The sequence below is a fragment of the Malania oleifera genome, chromosome 13 (genome assembly GCF_029873635.1).
Source record: "Malania oleifera isolate guangnan ecotype guangnan chromosome 13, ASM2987363v1, whole genome shotgun sequence".
Lineage (NCBI taxonomy): Eukaryota > Viridiplantae > Streptophyta > Magnoliopsida > Santalales > Ximeniaceae > Malania > Malania oleifera.
In genome coordinates, this window is record NC_080429.1 from 2659604 (window position 1) to 2676350 (window position 16747).

Sequence of the window (16747 nt, forward strand, 5' to 3'; positions counted from 1 at the left end):
GAGGAAGCTTCTCCTAAAACAAGAACCAGCTCCAGCAATCATTACATGGGAACGCTTCAAGGAGGTTTTCTTCGAATGATATTTCCCCACATCTACTAGAGATGTCAAGGCCAAAGAGTTTGCAAGCTTAATACAAGAAAACATGACCATCCAACAATATGCAATGAAATTCATTGATCTATCCCATTTTTTATTGTACTTTATCCCTAATGAGTTGAAGAAAGGTCAAAAGTTTGAAGAAGGCTTGAGCCCAAGGATCTATGATCAAGTCGTGGTATTCCAAATTAAGGACTTCTCTGAGTTGGTGGACTAGTCAACTGTTGTTGAGAGAAGTCTACAAAGGAATGCTGAGATGTACAACCAGAGAAAGAGGCATATGCCTCAAGGATTCCACTCTAGTACAAATCAAGGTCCTTGGAAGAAGAAGAAAAATTAAAACTTGGGCTAGAGGCAAGCAAATGGAAACCAGATCTGTCAAAACAATTAATAGGGCACCCCTTGTTCAAAATGCAATCGAATATATAAGGGTGAATGTCATAGCGGATTAAATGTGTTCTATCGATGTGGTGAAGCAGGCCACTATGCACGAGTTTCGTGCACCACAAAATAGAACCTACATTTGTAATTAGTACAAGGGAAACAACCATGCACCTAAGGCAATAATCAAAAAAACACAGCCCAGGTGCATGTCTAAGCCCTCACTCCAAGAGATGCGAACAATGCTAGAGATGCGAACAATGCTAATGATGTGGTGACATGTAATATTCCTATGTTCTCTAAGAAAGTAGTAGTAGTATTCGATTATGGAGCCACACATTCCTTTATATATATGGCTTATGTTAAAATGTGTGGGGTTGGGACCCAACCATTAGATATTGAGTTATATGTGGTTACACCAACGGGAACCTCGGTAGTATGTAGGAAGATACTTAAGGGTTGCCCAATTTGCTTTGAGGGAAGAGTACTACCACTACCCGCCAACTTAGTAGTGTTTGTTACGCATGGGTTCAATGTAATTCTTGGGATGAAGTGACTCACTTCTAGCTATGCCAGTGTACATTGCTACAATAAAGAGGTAGTGTTTACATCTCCTCAAGAGCAAGAGTAAAAGTTCATTGGTCCTGTGTGCACCGTTGACCACGAATATTATCAACCATTTAGGTGAAAAGGCTACTCTTAGATGGATGTCAGGGATACCTAGCATGCCTGATGGAGGTACCAAAGGAAGAATTGAAGCTTAAGGATATTCCAATAGTAAGGGAATTCTTGGATATATTCCCTGAGGACTTACCTGGGTTGCCCCTCGATCATGAAATTGAGTTCGCTATCAACATACTTCCAGGAACGACACCGGTATCTAAAGCTATATATTGAATGACACTAGAAGAATTGAAAGAACCGAAGGAGCAGTTATAGGAGTTGTTATACAAAGATTTCATTGGACCCAGTGTGTCACCATAGGGAGCACCGATTCTATTTGTTAAAAAGGAAGGACGAGCTGGTGAGGATGTGTATTGATTATTGGGAGTTAAACAAGGTGAGGATTAAGAACAAGTACCTACTACCTTGCTTAGATGTCCTATTTGATCAACTCCAAGGAACACAACTCTTTTTTAAATATTGATCTTCGATTAGGGTACCATCTGTAGAAAATCAAGTCAAAGGACATTCCAAAGACTACATTCAAAATTAGATATGAACATTACAAATTTTTTGTTATGCCATTCGGGTTGACCAATGCCCTCAATGTATCATAGAGCTTATGAACAAGGTCTTCCATGAATATCTAAATCAATTCATTGTGGTCTTTATTGATGATATCTTGATCTATTCAAGGATCCCTAAAGAACATAAGAACCATTTGAGACTAATACTCCAAGTTCTAAGAGAAAAGAAACTCTTTGTCAAACTTAAGAAGTGTGAGTTTTGGCTAGAGAAAGTAACATTCTTGGGATACGTGGTATCCAAAGATGGCATTTTAGTAGATCCAAGTAAGATAGAGGTCGTAGCAAATTGGGAGAAGCCGAACATTATTCACGAGATCAAAAGTTTCTTAGTCCTTACTGGATACTATCCATGATTTGTAGAAGGATTCTCCAAGATATTGGTCCCACTAACGATGTTGACAATAAAAAAATGTTAAGCTCGAATGGACTGGGGAGTGTGAGCGAAGCTTTCAGGCATTAAAGCAATGGCTCATCACCGCTCTAGTGCTGACAATTCCTTCTGGAGCAAGTGGTTTTGTAATTTACATTGATGCATACTGAAAATGGCTCGGGTTCATGCTAATGCAACATGGAAAGATCATTGCATATGCTTCTTGACATTTCAAGGAGTACGAGCAGAATTATCCTATACACAATTTGGAATTAGCAGCTGTGGTGTTGGCACTGAAGATCTAGAGACATTATCTATATGGTAAAAGGTGTGAGATTTTCACATACCATAAAAGTCTCAAGTATTTCTTCACACAAAAAGAATTGAACATGAGACAGAGGATATAGGTAGAGCTAATCAAAGACTATGATTGCACCATGAACTACCACCCTAGAAAAGCCAACGTGGTAGCAGACGCTTTGAGTAGAAAGTCATCGAAAGCCACGATTTCAGCAATGATTACTTAACATCAAATCATAATGAATCTTGAAAGGTTTGGTGTTGAAATAGTGGAGAGAAATCATCACGCTCTCATTGCTAGTTTAGTAATCCAACCGACCTTGATGAAAAAAATTAAGGCTATACAGATGCAAGATGCAGAATTAGTAAAGATCATGGGTGAGGTACAAAATAGAATGAAGGCCGATTTTAATACCTTAAATGATGGGGTTTTGAGATTTCAAAATAGATTGTGTGTCCCACAATGACAAAGATATTAAAAGAAAAATTTTAAAAGAAACTCATCAATCTCTCTATATGGTGCATCTGGGAAACATGAAGATGTATCAGGACTTACGAGAGTCTTTTTGGTGGAATAACATATAAAAAAAAAAAAAAAGATTGCACAATTTGTAGAACAATGTCTTACTTGTCAGCTAGTGAAGGCTGAACATTAGAGACCAGTAGGGCCGCTACAATCACTCAACACTCCTAAGTGGAAATGAGAGCACATTTCTATGGACTTAGTGACATGGTTACCACAAACACTTCATGGGCAAAATACCATTTGGGTGGTTGTTGATCGTTTAACAAAAACTACTCATTTTATTCCAATCAAAGTTAATTACTCTAAGAATAATCTTGCAAAGTTGTACGTTCAAGAGATAGTTAAGCTACATGGTATACCAGTGTCCATCGTATCGAATTGAGATCCACAATTCACTTCTCAATTTTGGAAGAGTTTACAAGAAGCCTTAGGATCCCGATTTAACTTTTGTACGAAATTACTTTCTCAAACTGATGGACAAATGGAGAAAACAATTCAGATATTGAAGGATATGCTAAGAGCATGTGTGCTTGATTTCGAAAGAAGTTAGATTCAGTATTTACCTTTTGTTGAGTTTGCCTATAACAACAGTTATCAATCAAGCATAGAGATGGAACCTTATGAAACATTATATAGTCGAAGATTTCAATCCCCAATGTATTGAGATGAGGTCGGTGAATGACGAATTTTAGGTTTAGAGATTATATAGAGAACATCCTAAAAAATTAAGCTCATTCGAGATAGAATAAAAACAACTCAGAGTCAATAAAAGAGTTATGTCGAAACTCGTCAACGAGAGTTGGAGTTTGAAGTGGGGGACAAAATATTTTAAAAAGTTGCTACAATGAAAGGGATCATGAGGTTTAGAAAGAATGGTAAGTTAAGCCCTAAGTATAATAGGTTATTCGAGACAGTGGAAAAAGATTGGTCCAGTCGCTTACAAAGTAGCACTACATCCTGTATTATAAAAAATTCATTATGTGTTTCACATTTCCATACCAAAGAAGTATATTCCAGACCCTTCTCATGTGATAGGTTATGAGTCGTTGGAAGTCAACGACACTCTATCATATGACGAGATACCAGCCTACACTTTAGACAGCAAGGATCATGAATTGTGTATCAAGAAGATTGCATTAGTTCTCTTGTGCAACCATGTCATTGAGGAAGCATCGTGGGAATTAGAAGAGAAATACGTTAGAAATACCCCCATCTCTTTGATAATGAAAGGCTAGACTAAAATCTTGACACTAGACAAGGTATTGATTTAAATAACTTAATAGATCTTAATTAAAGTTATATTTAACAAATTTCAACGAGGAAATTTTTAAAATGAGAGAAGGATGTAATGATTCTAAAAAAAGAAAAATCCAACTTCTTTATTTCTTACATGTAAAAAAATAATAATTATAAATTAATAAAAATAAAAAAATAATAATAAATTAACCTTTTAATTAAGAACGTAGTAGGTCAACCGCTTTTATTATCTTTCAAAATAATTAGTAATTTTTCAAAGGTAGTAGATCAACCACTTTCATAATTAGTTATTTTATTTTTTTAAAGGTAGTAGGCATTCTGCTTTTCTTACCTTTCAAAATAATTAGTCATTTTTCAAAGATAGTAGATCAACCACTTTCATAATTAACCCTTTTATTTTATTTTTTAAAGTAGTAGACCAACCACTTTTATCATTTCTCAAAATAATTAGTCATTTTTCAAAAGTAATTGATCAACCACTTTCATAATTTTTCAACATAATTAGTCATTTTTTTTTTCAAGAGTTGGACCCACTTTCACCATTTTTTTAGTTGGTTCCAATATGTTTGCCTATAAATATTGGAGAACCAACCCAAAAAAAAAATTGGTGAAAGTAGGTCAACTCTTGAAAAGAAAAAAAAAAATGACTAAAAAAATTATGAAAGTGATTGATCTACTATCTTTGGAAAATGACTAATTATTTTGAGAGATGATAAAAATGGTTGACCTACTATTTAAAGTAAAATAAAATAACTAATTATGAAAGTAGCTGATCCGCTATCTTTGAAAAATAATTAATTATTTTGAAAGATGATAAAAGTAGTTGGCCTACTACCTTTAAAAAAAAAAGTTAATTTATCATTATTTTTTATTTCTTATTTTTATAAAAAAAATTTTGTAAGTGTGAGAAATTAAGAAGTTGGAATTTTTTTTTTTGAAATTATTGGATGACCTGACCAACATGCATTTCTAAAGCTATTTTTAAAAAAAATCAGTTCCCATTTTGAGATAAAAATATGAATGGTTTCAGTTTTTCATATTTGATTATGTGAAAGAAAATAATATATATATCAATGAATAAAAATACTATTTTGTGCATCAAAATTAATATTTGATTTTCAAATTTTTAATTATATTAAAATAATTTTAATTTTAATAGTTTTTGGTGTCTGGACTGAAATAAAATTTTTTTCTTATTTTATTTCTCACTTTAATGATAATCAAACATGAAAAAAGTAGACTTCTTTGAATATTTTTTTTTCCTTTTTTCTAACTTTTTTGTAGGTGCATATGCAGCCTCACTATCAAAGAAAACAAATTCTTCAAACTGCACATCATGCCTAGAAATTAAGATGGCACCAACAAAGTAATTTTGAGAATATTAATATGTGATTTTTTGAGGAGACATTTCACCAATTTAATTCAAAAATCAATGCAGATTGCTCTGTTATAAAAATCAATTTAGCAACTTGAATTCACTTGCCAAGGAATATAAATGCAGATTACTCTCACTCACTCCCTCTCTCCTCTGTTTCTCTCTCTTCTTCCTGTTTCTCTTCTATCTCCTTCACCGAATCCTCTCTCTCAGATCTCTAAATCTCTGATTTTTTTTTTTCTTTCTCGACTCTGTGTTTTTTGTTCTTCATGGATCTTACATTTAATTTTTTATTTCTTGCAGATCTGAACGAAAAATGAAATTTCAAAAGTGAACTAAACTTCTAACCTAACTTCTCGTTTCATTATTTTTGTTGGTTGGTTTACATTTTCTTTCCAAATTTTCTTGTTAACCAAACAACACAACAAGTAAATTGAATTTTTGGACTTGAATTGAATTGATTTGATTTACTGGACCAGATCAAAATTTTCAACTTAAACAAAAATTTTCATTTCAAGCTACTCAATTATTAATTTCAAAATTTATGTAATTTTAAAACTGAATTAGACAAAACAAAAAAAAACACACACACACACAAAATAACAAAAAAAAGACAAAACAAAATAAAAATTAACCTTAGGGTTCACACTCCTCCGGTCTTCTTCTAGTTCCTGAAATCTTCAGCTGGCTGAAATCTTCAGCTGCCTCTGTGGCCTCTGCAAACCTTCAATCTCCATGCTCTTATAATTCTCTCAATTGTTCGCATGCTGAACTCCCCATTCCCTCTGCTACCAGAAAATCTCTATTTATAGGCGTTGGGAAGCGATCATACCAATTGTTTTTATTATCAAATCACCGACCCACTAATTGATGCAGCCAGTGAATTTCCGTTGGTCCCATTCATTATTGCAGCCAGCCAATTTTCACTGCCTCATCATCGTCTATTGCTGCCAGCCAATTGCCGCACTGTCTTCTCTGCAAATGGGGGACAAGTTCACATGGGTACATGGTGCGATGTGCTACTAAAATTACAAAAGTCATTTTTTAACCAAAATATTTGAAAAGTAAAAGAGGCATGCAAAGATATTCACAAAAAAAAAAAAGTATTCTTAAAATTGTTAACTTTATAGTATTGAAATATGACATTTCATCCAAAGTCATGTTATCAAATGTAGATCGTTTAGGAAGATATATTTTGGGTCTTAGAATTTGGATTTGAATTTATGTGAATTTGTATGAAATTTAGTATAATTTTATATTATATTATGTTTAAATCAATACAAGTACAAATTAAATATTCAAAATATGTGCTACTGATCATAGTCATTCAAATGTTTATCATGTTAGAAATGGAATAAAAGCAATTGATTTGTTAGATCTAATGAATTTTGTTAGAAGACACTAACTACTTATTTTTAACTAAGAAAATAGATGAAAGGATTTCAACATCACTATTTAAAATATAGGAGGACATTGGTATAATATTATAAATATTCGAGATAATGAGCTTTGTTAGAAGACACTAATTATTTATTCATATCTAAGAAAATAGATGAAAGGATTTCAACATTACAATTTAAAATCTAGGAGAACATTGGTATAACATCATAAATATTCGAGAGAGAGTGTTTCCTTAAACTCAAATCATGATCATTCAATCATAAAAGTTCAAAGCCCACCCTCGTGTATAATTTTCCTATATATTACCTATTTTTTAAATTTTCTCTTAAATTGCTCAATCAATTTAATAAATTTATACATACTTGTTTTCATTTGACAAGAATAGTGGGTTTTCATAATTTGCTTAGGACTGCTTGCTAATTCAAGGAAGCTACCAATCATATTCCCACATCCCTCAATACTAACAATATCTCACCACAACCGCCTGATGACTTGCCATCGCGCCGCCGCAGACCGCCTCGTCACAAGCCGCCACCCTACCGTCTACCACCTCATTGTTTACCGCCAAAAGACAGAGAGCACCAGACAAAAGGCCACCAGACACCAAGTCTAGGCCTACTGTACAACTAGGAATTTTTGGTTGTGTATGGAGTGGGTGTTGACTTTGGTGCAATCCCAAGAGGGGGGGGTGAATGGGAGATTTAAAAATTTTTTCCTACGTTCAACTAATCCAGCAACAGCATTATGCAACTTAGGGGCAGTCTAAATATGTATAAACTTGCAGGAATTATATATATATATATATATATATATATATATATTAATTTTCAGCACACACAAAGCAATTACAGTATCTCTCAACCAAAAACAATAACATGTCAACTAGATATGCAGTATATTCAGTAAGGAAATTAAACCAAGCACAAAGTAGAATATAAAGCAAGGAAAGTAGAGGTGACACCAAATGTGTTATCGGGGTTCGATCAATACTGCCTACGTTCCCGCCTTGGTTCACAAGCACAAGGATTCCACTACGGTTCACTTAATGGGTAGAGTAACACCGTTTATAACACCTTGTTAGGATGGTGCACCTAACTTTCCAAACCGGGTCTAAGCCAATCGGAGACTTTTCACAGGACAAGTCTCCCTCTTTCGAACACACGTTGGGAATATAACAGATAATCAAATAAATTTTTTTACGTACAAACAGATGTGCTTCTACACAAAGCAAATATGTACCACAATATAGTCAAGATAAATATGTACTCATAAATGATAGTAATTATGCTCAGCGCAAATAAAGTGTGCTAACACTCAATCTGATGTAAATATACAATCAAGTCTCAAAGTGTATTTTCAAACAGTCTTTAAAACAAAATATCAATGTTAATCAATCACCACTAGTTTCAAAGAGTTCCAACTAGAGTATTCAAAATATCTCAAAGATAATTTTCTCAAAATATTTGCTCTATATTTGACAAATCAGTAAGCTTGTAAAAAAGATTTTACACAATCAAAAACACATAAGTTTGATGAGTCTTGCGACAATGATGCAAAGACTTACTAGCTAAAAAGGTTTTCCCACACAAAGATTTATTAGTAAAAATCAGGGGAAAAACCTTATACTCAACTCTTAACCCGAAAATCAAATATACAACACAATGAGAGTTTCCTAGCAAAGAGAGTAATGTATAACCACTCAAAGCACTCTCAAAAGGATTGATTTAGTAAAAAAATAGTAGTATGTGAAGGTATAGATTTTGTATTTGAAAAAGCTTTCTAAAAAATACTGAGAGTATTTTTTCTAATTAAAGTACTAATCAATTGCTAATCTAAGCAAATGAATCCATATATATAGGCAAGGCCAAAATTATAACCGTTAGGGATACAAAGGAAATAATTAAATTTGTTTTAAAATAGTTTAAGAAAATTAACCTAATTTAACCCCAATTAACCGTGGTAAAATTTTGGCCAACCTGAGAGTTTCGGTCGACCAAGCCATAGGTTTGGTCGCCTGAACAGACACATGAGAAAAAGAGATTTTTGAATTTTGGGTGCTTGATCAAGGGTTCGGTCAACTAACCAAGGCGATTTTTCAATCCGTGTGAAGTTTAATCGCCTGGTCTCAAGTTCGGTCTGCCGAACTTGCACATTCGGTCGCCTAGGGGTATTTTGAACATAATGTTCGGGCACCCAAGTTATTGAAAAAGGTTAGGGTTTGAGTTCGGTTGACCATGGACACTCAGTTCATTGAGTTCGGTCACCCGAAGGCAGGTCAACTTTTTGACCAATCAATAGTTCAGTCGATCGAGGCAATTTGACTTGCCTGGTTCGGTCTCCCAAAGCCCTTATGATTTTAAACCTAAGTTCCATTCTTTAATTTAAATTTACCTCTGATGACATGTGAGTGTAGTGGTATCCTATGTACTAAGTGTGTAGGAACCTAATATCAATTTAGGGCAACCTGAGCATAAAGGTCTATCATGCATGATACAGTTATTACGAACCATATTACGTTACAGTCCAAAATGAAGAATATAAAATTAAAAATAAAAAATAACCATAATATTCTTCATTCTCCCTTGGAGTTACCATACGCCATCATGATATAACGTTCTTTTCAATTCCTTGCGAAGAGTGAACTTGTATTCAAACTCAGGGCAAACATCAGTACCATTGTATTTATCATTATCAAAATGGGATATGACCAATTAGGTCAACAAGGGAGAACTATGAACTAGTTGTTATAAAATATGCAGATAATTAACGATAAAATAAATGGAGATGAGACCAAGATTTTACATGGTTCAGATATACCTACTCCACAGGCGGATGGGATCAAACTCCACTACGTTAAAAGGAATTACAATATGTATTTGCCTTTGTACAATAAGTGTCCTGATATGATTCAGTTGTAGTCATAGGTTGCATAAGGTATCAGAGCAAAGGGGTGCTACTTGTATGAGCGAGTAATCGCCCCAATCCTTGAGAACTTTCGTTAGTAAAATATGCTGCATGTGTGTGAGTAGGGATAGAGAATGATTTCATAATTATGGATTAATTTGTAAATGATGTTTATATTTTGTACACTTAACCTCATGATGGCCACACACTGGTATTAATCTATTCCGTCATACTAAGATGTATCTCACCCATTATACAATTCATCTTTTCCATTATACAATTAATCTTTTTCAAGACCTCCGCGTGATCGAACTTAGTGAGCTTGGGGTTGGGTTTGTTGGGAAATACTGTTTTTGGATGTTTATATAGAACTCTGGTATATTATTGAGGATGTTTATTTATTTTTACGCTATGTGATTGATGTTATGGTATCAGACACAGATGATTGGATCACATCACACCCCGAGCCCCACATGGCAGGTTCAGGGCGTGACATTTTCTCTTGTTTTTTTAAAGAAATTTTTTGTTAAAAAATTTGTTTTAGTCAATTTAGTATAAAATCTCATGTGTTCATCATTTAAACATGGGTGAATGGAAACAAATGTTTTTTTAGAAAGTGAAAGAAGCCTAAGAAGAGGGTAAAAAATGTTAATTTGTAATGAGACATTTCAACAACGACTTAATGTAACACTTAATGGCAATTAACATGTTCAGAAAACAAGTACTATACTTGAGAAAGTTAACTTTAGTTGGTAGGTATTTCTTTTGATCACTTGAGCCATGTGAAAAAGACCAAGGACTATTATGTATGGAATATGCTTGGTCTACTTATCCCCAAGGGTTAACTCAAGTGGATTTGGGCAGGCCTAAGACGGCCTGAAAGACCCATTTAGTATATATATTATGCTTTGTCAAGTAGAGGGATGGAGTGATTGAGAATTATTCAAACAAGGACCTTTCTAAGCTCTTCTTGTAATTGGATGTGATTGAGAAACAAGGATTTTACTATTGCATATAATATTGTTCAAGTCTATTAATAAAACAAAATCATGCTTTTTTGACCTTTAAGAGAGAGAAAGTGGCTCAAATACATTCCCTATAAGAATGTTCAAGCTTCAAATGGAGTTGCATCCCCAAAAAATTCTATTGGGACCCGTTTAATTTGTAAGTAATGAGGGGATCATAATAAGAGGCGATCCTACTTTTTCCAAATAACCTTGAGGTTTTAAAATCACTCTGTTTCTTTCTTCGTCCTCCCCCGATCTCTCTTTATTTCTATTATGTTTGTCTAATCTCACCCCCTTTCTTGGAGTTTTCTTTTTGCAAGTGTGCGATGTTAAGGGCGTCTTCGAGATTTGTTGAACATGAGTCCTGGAACTCGAGATGAATTTTATGTCCCTTCCTATTTCTTCTGGGTTGTGTTCTGATTTTGACTTTGGATTTGATGTTTCGAGTTTTGAACTTGGATTGATGTCTTGGGTCATGTATGGGTTATGTTTTGAGTGGTGTTTAGATATGGGGCTTTAATCTGTGTTTTGAACCGAGTGGGTCCAGGGTGAGTTAACTCACCTGGAACTCGGTGAGTGGGGGGTTTGGGTTGACTCAGGTGAGTCAGCCCATTGGGTTGAGTTTGGGTTTGAACCTAGGTAGTGGGTTTATGGGCCCTACGAGGTTCTACTTAGCTCTAGGTTTTGTTTCATGGCATGGGCTTGGTGGTTTTGTTTTCACAGTATAGGCTTAGGTTTAGGAGTTTTAAAATTTTGGGCTTTTTTTTTTTTTAAAGGTAGGCCCTCACTTTAGTTAAAACATGGGCCTGATTTTTTTAGAAAAAAAAAAAAAAAAAAAAGGGTAGTGGCTTAGGTTAAAACGTGGGTCTGGTTTGTTTTAAAAAGGTGGGTCGTAGTTTTAGTTAAAACGTGGGTATGTTTTGTTCAAAAGAAAATAAGTCATGGCTTTAGTTAAAATGTGGACCTGGTTTTGTTTCTTGGTTTGGGCTTCTAGGTTATAAAAATTTGGGCTAAGGTTTTTAACAAAAATAATGGGCTCTGTTTGTTTTAAAAAAGGAGTGGGTTGTAGGTTAGGCTTTAGTATTGGGCTTGGGGTTGGTTCACTGTTAGGCTGTGGATTTGGTTTCATTGTTTGGGCTATGGGGTTTTGGCTTTCGTGTTTGGTCTGGGGTTTTGGTTTGTGGTGTTTGGGCTGCAAGTTTGGGCTTCCATGCTTAGGCTATGAGGGGTTGGCCTTCGTGCTTGGGCTTGGGGTTTTGGTTTGTGGTGTTCGGGCTACAGGTTTTAGGCTTCCGCGCTTAGGCTATGAGGGGTTGGCCTTCCTGTTTAGGCTTGGGGCTTTGGTTTGTGGTGTTTACGCTACAGGTTTAGGGTGGACGAGTTGATTTAAAATAATGATTTGGGTCGGGTCATGGGTTATCCTAGGCTATCAAATCCTGCACATAGTATATGTAACGCCCCGTACCCACAAAGTGGGGTCCGGATGTAATGACCCGAAAAATAATGGTAATTAAATAATAATAATAATAATAATAATAATAATAATAAAAGAGGGAGAAAAGGAAATAAAAAAGGAGCGTTCGTCGACGACACAACGTGTTGGACTCATCGACGAGGGTGCTCTTCGTCAACGAGAAAATACCGAGAGGGTTTTGGGTGATTCTAAATTTCATCGACAAGGAGAGAGTTCGTCAACAAGTTGTTTTCATGACCTCGTTAACGAGGTGACGTGGCTCGTCGATGAACATCAGTGTACAAATAGGTTTAACCCTCATTTTATGGCCGAAAACCTGCGGGAATGTCTCTCTCTCTCCTCATTTTATTTTCCCTAATTTCTCTCTAAGATTTCAGGCCGATCTTCTGCTAGTTCGACGATCTGAAGCCACCACAACACTCCTGGGGAATTTCTCTGCATATCTGCTGAAGTGGATCATCGATGGGTCGAGTTCGGAATTTATCCTAGATTTAGGGTAAGGCTTTCTACTCAATATTTGACTTCCTAACAGTTGTAGAAAGCGTAATACGCATAGAAATACTGAAGTTTAGTTCTGGGAAATATCATTTTCAGGGTGTTGAACGGGGAACCCTGCAGGTGTAGGACTGTTTTCTTAGGGGCTCTTCAGGAATCAAGTAAGGGGATAAACTAAGTTAACTATTTTATAAAAATTATTAGTAAAATTGTATAGCATTTGATTTCTTGAAAATATATGTATATAAATATATATAGGAGTATTATATTGGGAAATACTGGTGAAAATTGATGATATGTTATGGATATATATAATACCCATTTTGTGTGGCATGAGTAGATTTTATGATGAATTACTGTTTTATAGGAACATGATAATATTATGGATTTTTATAATAGAAAACCAGCGTTTGGGTCGAGAATTTTATATATGTTTTGTCGGTGTACGGGTTGAGTTATGGATATGATTTGCCGGTGTACGGGCCGAGCTATGGATATGTTTTGCCAGTGTACAGGTCGAGCTATGGATATGTTTGCTGGCCTATGGGCCGAGCTATGGATATGATTTACTGGCGTACGGACCGATGATTTTCATGATATACATATATATGCAAAATGATATGATGATATTGATTTGGTAATTAATGGTATGAAATAACTATGTATCACAGTTTCATTATATGCTATGTGTTATCAGAACCTGGTTGGTTTCGTTTAGGCTAGCACTTGCACGATACCGCTGCATGTGTTCATGATCATCATGATATTATGTTAATACTGCTGTACGGAGTAGCGTGAGGACGGATAGTCGATGTGGTTTTAAGAAGTGTGAGCGGTCCTGGTGTACGGACCAAGTCTGGCAAACCCATCAGACTTACAGACTGTACTTTTGACTTGACAGTGGTCGGCCAACCATTGTTAGGTCCCGCCTTTGGGCCACACAACCTAGTCATGTGGGGGTAATACATGACAAGAACCAGCTAATCTACTAGGGTTGTTTTCGTATTATTATTATATGAGATGAATTATGCTTAAAGAAATTTTGTATGTTCTGTTATGCCGTGATTATACATGTTTTTACCAGAAATGATACATACAGTTTTACTAGTTATGTTTATGTATATGATTATATGTAAAACACTGAAATGCTTATGTTACCACACACTAGTATTAGTTTATTTCCCTTACTGAGAGGTGTCTCACTCCGAATTATATAAAAATTTCAGAAGCCCTTTATAGGAGAGCGGATAAAGCTCCGTTGAGATAGTGTTGTTGATCTGCCCTCTTTGAAGGATAAGTTTTGGTGGGGACGGATGGATTTTGTGGAAAATGTCCTTAGGAATTTCTTTTTGGGATGTATATACTTTAATACAATGGATGTAGTAACTCTAGTGTTGAGATGTATGGTTTTGTATTTATGATATTAGGATCTTATGTTTCCTACTGCTTAGGCTTCCGTTTTGTGCTTCTCTTATATCCCTGGTACCCATGGGTTTAGGTTGATTATGATCTGCAAGATTTATCATACCGATTTGTACTATTTAAGAAACAAAATAAATAAATAAATAAATATATATATATATATATATATATATATATGGAAATTAAGTAGGTCGTTACACCGGAGGTCACATGTTACATTCATCTGCTTCTGATACCATACACCACAATTAAGCAGCAGAATAAAAACAATTAACCTCGAATTCAAATACCAGAGTCAACCTGTATACATATATACGCCATAAACATTCGCCACCATTCATTTATATTACATACCGGTATTTTTTAAAAAAAAACATAAACTTACATAAACTGTTTTTATAAACTTCCCAAATTTACCAAAAATACTATCTTGCCAGAGCCCTAAGCCCGATCTCCCGATGGACCTAAAAAGATAATCATCCACTAGGGTGAGACACATCTCAGTAAGGAAGAACAAATCATAACAGTATGTGGCAGAGTGTTTAAATATTACAAAATATACTATCATTTTCCAATCATCACCAACCCCTGCTGAGAAATCACATTATTAATATCAACATAAATCTTTGAATTCATACTCACATTTAATATGCATAAGTTTTTATCTCTAATTCCATACTCATATTCATAATTATTTTTGATAATAAAACCCAAGAATATGGAAGATTACCCGCCCATAAAAGTAACTTCCCTCTGCTCTAATACCAGTATCAGGGCACTCGATTAACTCGGTAAGCCCTCGGGTTATGTATATAGACAAAGTATCCAAGAATACGGAAGATTACCCGCCCATATCTTCCCTCTGCTCTGGTATCAAACTGAAAATACCAGGGCACTCGCCTTTCTCAGTAAGCTCTTCGCAAAAAGGTTTACCTTGTCATATGTATATATACATCTAATTTAATTATTATATCATTCATCTTATCAGATCACATTCCACATAAACATACTGTCCACACAGGACTCTCATCCATACAAAATAAATATCAATACATGGTCCACATAGGACAAACATCGTCACATAGTCCACACAGGACTAGTCCACACAAGACAATCATCATCACATGGTCCACACAGGATTGGTCCACATTGGAAAAACATCCTCACATGGTCCACACAAGATCATCACAGACCACATCGTGGCCCACACAGGCACCACTAACCACCAGCACAAATCCCCATGACCTACCCGTAGTATATCAGTAGAACAACCTCCTTAAGCCAACCAATGCTCTACCCCAATATATAATAACAATATACGAACTCTTCAAGCCTTCTAACGTATATTGTGATTACATCTAGAAAATATAACGAACTCCTCAGGCCTGCCAACATTATATTGTGATACACACAAATAACCACACAAAAATCCATACACACAAATCACATTATTTATCACACAGCAATCTCAAGTAGTCAGTATTCACAACAATCAATATTCACCATAAACTGTACTCACAGCTAACCAGTAGTTCAAAAATCAATAGTAATTTGATCATTCTATACTCACATCAGCCAGTTAGAATTATAAAAACTGTATTCCTACCACACAATTTCTTTTCCATATATATATATATATATATATATATATATATCAAAAACATTATTTTTCCCAAATGTTCAACTGTTCAAATAAATCATACCTAAGTGTGTGTGTGTCTATATATATATATTTTATATTCTCAAATTAACCAGTTTAAACTTTAATAAAAATCCTACTATAATTAGTTCCCCTTACGTGTTCTTCTAAATTATTCCTACGAAAACCTCGAAACGACGCCGACTCACCCGGTCCCTAATTCAAAAACCCAAATTTATCAACCCAAATTTCAACAAAAATGCTATTTTATCACTCCCTAGGTCATATACATTCCATATTAACAATATAACTTAAAATATCCTTCTTACCCTGATTTTGGGATAGTTCCCAAACTCCTCAAACTGAAATTCTGTTTCAATTAAGTTGTAGAGAATCCTCCCAGGATCAACGTGGTAGCTTCTAATCGTCGAACCGGGGAAAAAACGAAGCCAAAAACTTAGAGGGAAGGTGGGAGGGCCATTTTCTAGAGAGAGAATATGAGAAAAGGAAAGAATTATCGCTAAAAGCTTGATTTTTGACTATATATAGGCACCTCGTCGACAAGATACGTGAATTCATCGACGAGCCCAAGAAGACCATTCGTTGACAAGACTGAGAGTTTGTCGATGAAATTCAGAATATCTGAAACCTCTCTTGGCATCTCTTCGTTGGCAGAACATGCATACCCGTCAACGAGACTACGTAGGTTGTTCGTCGACGAGTCCCTGCTTAATGCCATTTTTTGAAATTTTTCCTTCCCCTTTCTTTTATTCTCCCTTTTCCCTTTATTCATTTTCCTTATTATTTTAATAGTTAAAATTTTCTAGGTCATTACAGTATATTTCTGTTT

The 16747-nt window shown here is 35.0% G+C and overlaps 1 long non-coding RNA gene across 2 annotated transcripts in view; it reads right to left on the minus strand.

Moving 5' to 3' along the window:
• The window catches only part of LOC131145661 (uncharacterized), a 51022-nt gene extending 44587 nt beyond the window's left edge, over positions 1 to 6435 (minus strand). Inside the window, exon 1 of one of the 2 annotated variants that reach the window (XR_009134187.1) lies at positions 6191 to 6435. This is a non-coding gene — a long non-coding RNA (uncharacterized LOC131145661). The remainder of the gene's footprint in view (positions 1 to 6190) is intronic. The other variant, XR_009134188.1, reaches the window with a different exon arrangement.
• Positions 6436 to 16747: the final 10312 nt, after the last annotated feature.